The sequence below is a fragment of the Argentina anserina genome, chromosome 3 (assembly GCF_933775445.1).
Source record: "Argentina anserina chromosome 3, drPotAnse1.1, whole genome shotgun sequence".
NCBI lineage: Eukaryota > Viridiplantae > Streptophyta > Magnoliopsida > Rosales > Rosaceae > Argentina > Argentina anserina.
Genome location: NC_065874.1, coordinates 30,321,182 through 30,330,551, shown reverse-complemented (window position 1 = coordinate 30,330,551; position 9,370 = coordinate 30,321,182).

Sequence of the window (9,370 nt, the reverse complement as noted above, 5' to 3'; positions counted from 1 at the left end):
ATTGGTCCTCCTCTTAAAGTCACTGGCTATGATGGGTTTCCTGCAAGTTTTTACCAGCATCATTGGCAGTTGTATTTGGGTGATATTTACTCCATTGTTCGCAATGCTTTCATTTCTGGTTGCATCCCTTCTGGTCTTAATCATACCATTATCTCTCTAATTCCCAAAGTTGATGGCCCTCAACAGATGGTTAATTTCAGGCCAATTAGTATCTGTTCCACCATCTATAAGGTCATCTCTAAACTTATTGTGGAAAAGTTGAGACCTCTTATGATGAAGTTTATAAGTCCTAACCAGGTTAGTTATGTCTCTGGAAGACACATTTCAGATAATGTCATGATAGCTCAGGAGATGTTATTCAAGTTCAAGAAGTCTAAGGGAATTATGGGTTTCTTAGCTTGGAAGGTTGACTTATATAAAGCTTATGATAGACTTAGTTGGAGTTTTATTGAACAGGTGCTTTGTGAAATTAAAGCTTCCTTATGTGCTAATCAAATTGATCATGAGATGTGTTTCCTCTACTAGTTTTCAAATCTGCTTTAATGGTGAACTCACTAATTCTTTTAAGGCTTAAAGAGGAATTAGGCAGGGGGATCCTCTCTCTCCCTACCTTTTTGTGTAGTGCATGGAAAAATTATCTCACCTAATTAAGTATGTTGTTGGTTCTGGGAGTTGGAAAGTTATTAAAGCTTCTCAATCTGGGCCGAGAATTTCTCATCTCTTTTTTTTGCAGTTGATTTGATGTTGTTTACTGAGGCTTCCTCTAGACAAGCTTCTGTTTGAAAGGGCATTCTTGATACCTTCTGCTCTTTGTCTGGCCAGGCTGTTAGTTATGAGAAATCTCTTATATATTGCTCTCCCAACACTGATAGAAGACTTGTTAATGATATTAGTTGGACTTGTGCTCTCCCTTGACTGCTGATTTGGGAAAGTATCTTAGTATGCCTTTAGTTCATTTTCGAATCAACAAGCATACTTATGATGGTTTTTTTGATAAAGCTCAAGGTAGATTAGCTAGTTGCAAAAGTAACACTCTCATCCTTGGTGGTAGACTCACTTTGATCCAATTTATTACTTCTGCCATCCCAATTTATGCCATGCAGACTACTAGATTCCCATGAGTTTTTGTGAGAAGATGGATAAGTTAAATAGAGATTTCCTATGGGAGGACACTGAGGCTAAGAAGAAGGTTCACTTAGTCAATTGGGATAATGTTTGTAAACCTAAGTCCATTGGGAGTCTTGGTATTAAAAAAAACTTCTGAGATGAATGAAACCATGTTAGCTAAGGTATGTTGGAGATTTCTGCAAAAAGATGCTGGTATGTGGACTAATATGTTTTAGAATAAATATTTAAAGGATATGGACATCACTGATCATGATTTTTGTGCTCCATCTGATTGCTCTTCAGTTTGGAGAAGTATTTCTCATGGTGCTTATTTATTTAGGAAAAATCTAAAGTGGAGAGTGGGGAATGGTAAAAAGATTAATTTATGACATGATGTGTGGGTTGGTTCTTTACCTCTTATTAACTGTGCTCTTTCTTATACTCATATTGATCATAATGCTCTGGTTTGTGACTTCTGGTGTGATTTTGGGTGGAATATTCAACTTTTAAACTCTGTGTTGTCTTATTCTGTTGTTCTTCAAATTGTTAATGTTCCAACTGGTTTTTGTGATGATACTGCTGACCGATTTATTTGGGGGACTACTTCTAATGGCTGTTTCTCTGTCAAGTCTGCTTACAACTCTCTTTTTGAGATAAATGGCGCTCAAAACCCTATGTGGAAACTTGTTTGGAAGGTGGGTTGTCCTCTCAAGCTGAAAACTTTTCTTTTGTCTGTGATTCACAAGAAAATTCTAACTAATGTTCAAAGAACTAGAAGAAGGTTTACTATAAGTGCTACATGTCCTATTTGTAACTCTGCAGATGAAAGTCTCCTTCCACCGTTTTAGAGATTGTTGCAGATCTAAGGCTATTTGGAATGGTATGAGTCCTCATGTTTCAATTGCTAATTCATTTTCTCTTGATTGGAATGGTTGGTTGGCGGCTCAGCTTCACTATCATCTTAAAATCAAGAATAACATTCGGTGGTGCAATATTTTTATCTTTGTTTGCTGGTTTATATGGAAGTGGAGAAATAAATGTGTTTTTAATACCTCTTTTACCATGCATGTTTACACTGCTAAAATCATCTGGGATTATGCTGAAGAGTGGAGCCGCTCTCTCAGCAAGGCTAAAGTGAGTTCTTTTTATAGTTATACTATGCTTTCCTGATCTAGGCCTCCTGCTGGTTGGTATAAGTTGAATATTGATGGCACTAGAATTTCTAACTCTAAGAAAATTGGTGTTGGAGGGGTGATTAGAGATCAGCATGGGCATTGGATTCATGGTTTTCAAATGAACTTGGGGATTAGGGAGATTTTGGATGTTGAGGCTTGAGGCTTATTTTTTGGTCTGAAACTTATTGCCAAACATTATGATGGAAATGTTGAAATTGAGTCTGACTCTGCTATTCTTATCCAACTTATGTAAAAGGATAACACTTCTATGCATCTTCTTGGATCCCTACTTGCTAGTTGTGCTTCTATGATTTCCAAACATAATGTGAAGCTCTCTCATATTTTTAGATAATGTAATATAGTTGCTGATGCCTTGGCCAAACAGAGTATTTCTCATGAGTTGGGGCTGATTGAGTTTGTAGATCCTCATGCACATGTTGCGCAGGCTTTCTTGGACGATTTGGCCAGTGTTACTAGATGTAGGCGCACAAGAGCCTACTTTAATATTTAGTCTCTGTGTTTTTTATTTCGAGGACTTTTAAGTCCCCTTTGTAACTAAACAAAAAAAACTTTGTCTTCTTCTCTTAATGGTCATATGCTTTCTTCACTTTTATATCAGCCTTTGAATCCCTTTGATTATCACATTCCTTTGTCCGAACCTTAAGATCAGTAGGTTTGTTTTGTATTACGGTGCAACCATGATTCATTAATATATTATGTGCTTGAAAACGAAGATCAGGGTCACAAAAACCTTAACCTCAGCATCAAAACGAAGATCTTGTTGCAGAAGCTCAGACACTTCCTTCACTTTCATACATATATACAAAATTCTCTTTAAAGTCCATTCGTCCATATGGTTCTCCTGAGCTATCCCCTAAGCCAATTTTCACCCCAGATCTACTTGTATTTTCTTAACTATTCTGTTGAAGATCAAAGTTAGCAAAAAATAGCCAAATTTTAGAATTTTTTTGAAATAGCTAATCTTTTGGAAATACCCAAATGGAGTAAATTCATTGATATAAATTTTTTTTCAAGTATTAATCTAATGGGAAGGAGTTCTTGAGAATTCATTATGCGCATTTTGGAATCCGATTCAGGAATTGTAAAATTATTATTCTTATTTTAAAAAGGAAAATTTAGTACCAACATTTTTTTTGAATCTCGTCACTTGTTTCACACAGAAGTCAAAGAAGTCTGAGCGAGTTGGGATGTTATTTCAAACTGTATGAGATATTAAAATGTATTTTCAAACCACACTGTTTGTATTGTAGTTTGCTAATAGACAGAGGCCCGCCAAAAAAGCTCACATGGTCTGTTTTATGTGCGTCTTAAGAGCACTATGTCACGAATCTACCATTCAGCTGCCACATTTGGTCCATGCGGCGCTTCATCCCCATGGAGCCAGCCTTATCCAACTGGGCAATGCACTGGTTTCGCCCTGCCTTGGGCTCATCAAATGATCGGCTCAAGACCCCAACATGTGTGTAGGGCGGCCAACTCCATTCTTCGACGTTAAATCCCCGACTAGCGACAACCTCCCCAAACTTAACCGAGTCGGCCTGCCTGAACCCTTCGGAAGGAGCAGCCATGTATTTCCCACACTTATAATCTTGGAGCAATCCCACATATGTCTGATGTTTATTTAACTAGCGACGCCGACCATTGACACTCCCGAAAACGGGACGTGACAATTAGCTCATCCTCTAAAGTGCACAGTACCATTACTGTGGCCAATTGTTTTTTTTTTTTACAGTAATATATGTGTGAGATTCTTTTATTTTTCATGAATTAAAATCAGTGTGAGAAGGTGTTTTTTGTAGTAATGCAAAGCAAATTTTGGGTGACAATTGGAAACTTGGAACGAAGTAATAGGCCTTTGCTCTCTTACATAAAGTCTACTATACTACGCATAGATTGGATGGGGCTACATAGTTTAAGGGGGTGTATTCAATCCAAATTTTAATTGATTTTATTTAACTCTTTATAATCCATAGAATCTTATAGATTTGCATACTTTAAAAATTGTTAAAATTCTATTGCATGGAATTAGTAAGATTTGTTTGGATTCTATTAAGCTTTTATTTTGTCTTTTCGTTCTATTGTATCACAATTATATTATATAAACCTTGATTTAGAGAACCATTATATGCCATAGAGAACTGAATTTTACATATCACAGTCCCTATAACAAAGATATCCTTGCATCGTCAGGAGCAAATGGTTCATCAGGAAGACATATATCAAGTTAACTTTGTAAATTGATTAAAACCAGAAAACAAAATACATGTAATTCCAACTAGTAATGCTTGGCTATCAGGCAAAATTGCATATTTAAAAGTTCATATATATGAGATTATAGTTATATGTCAATAGAACATACAATATCTGGAAATCATGAGAGCAGAAAATTAATATATTGCAACAGCTTGTTAAGGCAAATTGGATTTGAAATAAATGTATATTAATTCCGCTCAAGAATGACTTACTAGACTAATAGAAAGGCACCACATGTAGTTCCCGGGCCCTAAGCTGATCCGGCTGTGGCTCTGCTGACCTTTAGTTATATCTCTCATTGATATGAATCCAGGAATCTCTGGGAAGTGTCTTCTATCAAAACCAAAGCTACAATCAATATAAACGGCAACAAAAAGGAACCTGGAATTTCTCCTAGGGGAAGGGAGATGACACTATGACCCCGTTGGGATAGTGGGAAATCATGGTTTCAAATGAGAAATAATTTTATTTCCATCAAATTGGGTTATGTCATAAACATGGAAATGAGATGTAATTAAATGAGTTGACTGGAGTCCAATTCCATAATAGAGGTTGAATAGAAATATATCTAGAGGTGGTATTTCATTTCCTTCCTCAATGCTATCTTTTATTTGATTTGATTTTAGTGGGGGAGCAGGGCTTCTTCGTATTTAGTTTCTTTGGTTGTATGTCTTTGGGCAAGGTCTCTTTTCACCAAGGAAGTTTTACTTCTCTCCCAAAAAAAAAAAAGATATCAATAATCATGATTGTAAATGTTTTCCAGTGTCAATGTAGGCCTCATCATTTAGCCCGCGGATCTGAAAAGTCCGCGGAGACCCACAAGTCCGATGGGCTTTTACCTGGCTCGGCCAGCGAGAAAGTCTGCCAATGCCCGCTTCCATGGGTAGAGGGTTAGGCTTAGTTTAGATGTGTGAAACTCGGCCCGGCCCGCCAAAATCCCGCCAAAAAAATTTATATATGCATATAAATATTACACATATATCAATTATATGTCTTTTTGGTAATAATTATACATAAAATATCATATATGTTAATAATACTAGATTTAAAATTTTATATTTCTTTATATTATAACTTTATAATAGATTTAAAATTAAATTGTAGCATTATGAAGTAACTATATGAAGTATATTCTCGGGATTAATCGACACTGGCTGATGTTATCGGTATTAATATTTCGAAACTTTGTAATCTAATTCGGACCTCGTCTGACCGTCAAAATTTTCGGTCAACCAAAAACACAACTAATATGTCATAAAGGAGGACCCATTACTAGGATGTGAACGTCGAAAGTTGTTTGCATATATGAAATTATCTAGTTTTTGTCACCGATAATGCGCGGTTACACCGAGAAAACTCATTTGGCAAAACCCCGGTCAATGGGGTTTTGATATGTCAAAAAGCCTCTTTGTTTGTTAACCGTAAGTACAGACGGTCAAACTATATCCAAAACAAACGAAATTTTTACGGGGTCCCTAAATATATATGCCGATCACATCTGCTAGTTTCGTTCGACCGTATTTAGAACTAGAGTTTTCGATCCCCAAAGTGTCCACTAATGTAAAAATTTCATCCAATTCGGACCTCGTTTGATCATCGGAATTTCCGGTAAACCGAACACCACTAATATGCCTTAAGGGATGACCCATTACAAAGATGCGAACGCCGAAAGCCGTTTTGTATATCTGAAATCACCTAATTTTTGTTACCTATCGTGCGCGGTCATACTGAGAAAACTCATTTAACAATCCCTGGTCAATGGGGTTTCATATGTTAAAACGCCTCTTTTTTTGTTGACCATAGGTACGAACGGCCAAACCATGTCCAAAACGGACAAAATTTTTACGGGTCCCTAAATATATATACCGATCACATCTGATGGTGTCGATCGACCATATTTGAACTTGAGTTGTCGATCGCCTAAGTGTCCACTAATGTATCATAACCTTTATATTGGTTTTAGAATAAAAACTATCGCATTATAGAGCGACTATATGAAGGAAACTTCTCGGGATCAATCGACACTATCCGATGTGATCGGTATATATATTTAGTGACCTTGTTAAAATTTCATCAAATTCGGACCTCGTATGACGGTCGAAATTTCCGGTAAATCAAAAACACCACTAATATGCCCTAAGGGAAGACCTATTACCAAGATGCGAACACCGAAAGCCATTTGCATATCTGAAATCACCTAATTTTTGTTACCGATCGCGGTCGCACCAAGGAAACCCATTTGGTAAAGCTCCGGTCAATGGGGGTTTTAATATGTCAAAATGTCTTTTTTTTGTTTACCGTAGGTACGGACGGTCAAACCATGTCCAAAACAGATGAAATTTTTACGGGTTCCTTAAATATATATATTGATCACATCTGATGGTGTCAATCGACCATATTTCGAACTAGAGTTGTCGATCGCCTATGTGTTCACTAATGTATCATAACCTTTATATTAGATTTAGAATAAAACTATCGCATTATGAAGCGACTATATGAAGGAAACTTCTTAGGATCAATCTACACCAGCTGATGTGATCGGTATATATATTTAGTGACCCTGCAAAAATTTCATCCAATTCGGATCCCGTATGACGGTCGGAATTTCAGTAAACCAAAAACACCAGTAATATGCCCTAAGGGAAAACCTATTACGAAGATTCGAACACCGAAAGCCGTTTGCATATCTGAAATCATCTAATTTTGGTCATCGATCGTGCGCGGTCGCACCGAGTAAACCTATTTGGCAAAGTCCCGGTCAATGGGGGTTTAATATGTCAAAACATTTTTTTTGTTGACCATAGGTACGGACAATCAAGCCATGTCCAAAACGGATGAAATTTTTATTGGTTCTCTAAATATATATACCGATCACATCTGCTGGTGTCGATCGACTATATTTCAAACTGAAATTGTCGATCGCCGAAGTGTCTATTAATGTATCATAACATTTATATTAGGTTTATAAAAAAAACTATCACATTATAAAGCGACTATATGAAGGAAACTTCTCGGAATCGATCGACACAATCCGATGTGATCGGTATATATATTTAGTGACCATTTTAAAATTTCATCCAATTCCGACCTCGTTTGACCGTCGGAATTTTCGGTAAACCAAAAACACCATTAATATGCCCTAATGGATGGCCCATTACCAAGATGCGAATGCCGAAAACTGTTTACATATTTGAAATCACCTAATTTTTTTCACCGATCATGCGTGGTCGCAACGAGGAAACCTATTTGGCAAAGCTTAGGTCAATGATGTTTTATTATGTTAAAACACCTCTTTTTTTTGTTAAACGTAGGTACGGACCGTCCGTGTTCAAAACGAACCAAATTTTTACATGGTCCATAAATATATATATATATATATATATATATATCGATAACATCTATTAGTTTCGATCGACAATATTTCAAAATTATAATTTATTTGTGATTTTTTATTTTTTTAATAATTTTTGTATTGTTCTAAACCCTTAAATAAGAATATTATGTTTTTTTTTCTAATTCAAGCCCACACGGCCCGGCCCGTAAAAGTATGCAAGACCCACTTTAGATGGGCGGGCTTAGATATTCATATTTGTGTGAAGACCCGGGCCAGACCCACCACTCAGCCTGACCCGTTGAGGAGCCTTGTGTGAATGTCAATCTAAAACCGAAAAGAACTAATGACTTGCTGAAAATAGTATCTACGTGCCTTTCACCCAACAACATTCATTTGTAAACGGAAATAAATAGTCACATTATTTATTAATTATTACTTCAATCCAAAACTGGTCCCAAAAGCACATACTATTGTCAAATTTGTTTGGGTCATAAGCTAGGCTACACGGAATCGGGTACGGGTATGCGGAAGCGAAACGTTTGAAAACGCGGAAGCGTGTTTTTCAAAAATTTTAGAAAGCGGATACGTTTTGGAAACGTCGAAAAAAAATAATATATATATATATAAATATAATAACAACTTTTTAGTTTAAGTAATTCAAAATTTCAAAAAACTTAAATAAATTGGTGTTCAACATTCGAAATAATACAAATATAATGAGAGATCTAGGTATCAATAAGAGAGGGTCGGCGACTCGATGGGAGGTCAAAAATAAGTCAAAATAAGTCATTTGGCTCGACAAAGGTAGGTCTAGCCATTCATTTAAAAAATAAAAAATAATATAAAAAACCTTTATTTTTTTAAACTCGCGTTTCCAATTCGGAAACTCGTATTTCCACCGCGTTTCTAATTCGAAAACTCACGTTTCCACAACGTTTCCAAAACACATTTTTTCTGGAAACACGTTTTCGGGCATTTCCAGCACGTTTCCGGGCATTTCCAGCGTGTTTCCGAGCGTTTTCGGAGTGGTTCCGCTTCGGAAGCGGGAAACGTGGGTGAAAGCACATGTCCTGCTTCCTAGGTCATAAGTTGCGGTACAGCTAGATTGAACCAGCACCGCCAATGGTGGTCCCCTGAAATGGTGACATTCTATCTCCCCTCATCCCTCAAAGATGACAAAGGGTTTCAAAGCGGTTTTATTGGGCTTTTATGTATCTTTTCAGAAACTTTCTATAGATTGAATGCTCCTGTATGAAAGTGAAACGAAACATGTAAAGTGGGAAGATGAGATATATTTGTGATCTTGATTCTTGAGTCTTTTTTTTTTGGCGCTTGCCTCGGTAAATGTAGAAGATAGAAATAGGAGATCTAGGAAACATGGATTATATCCATATTTCTCCTCCTCTTTGTCTCTTTCTCCGCCATAAGAAGACCTTTTAAAGAAGGGAGAGAAGTAACTAAAAAAAAAAGGAGAGAGAGG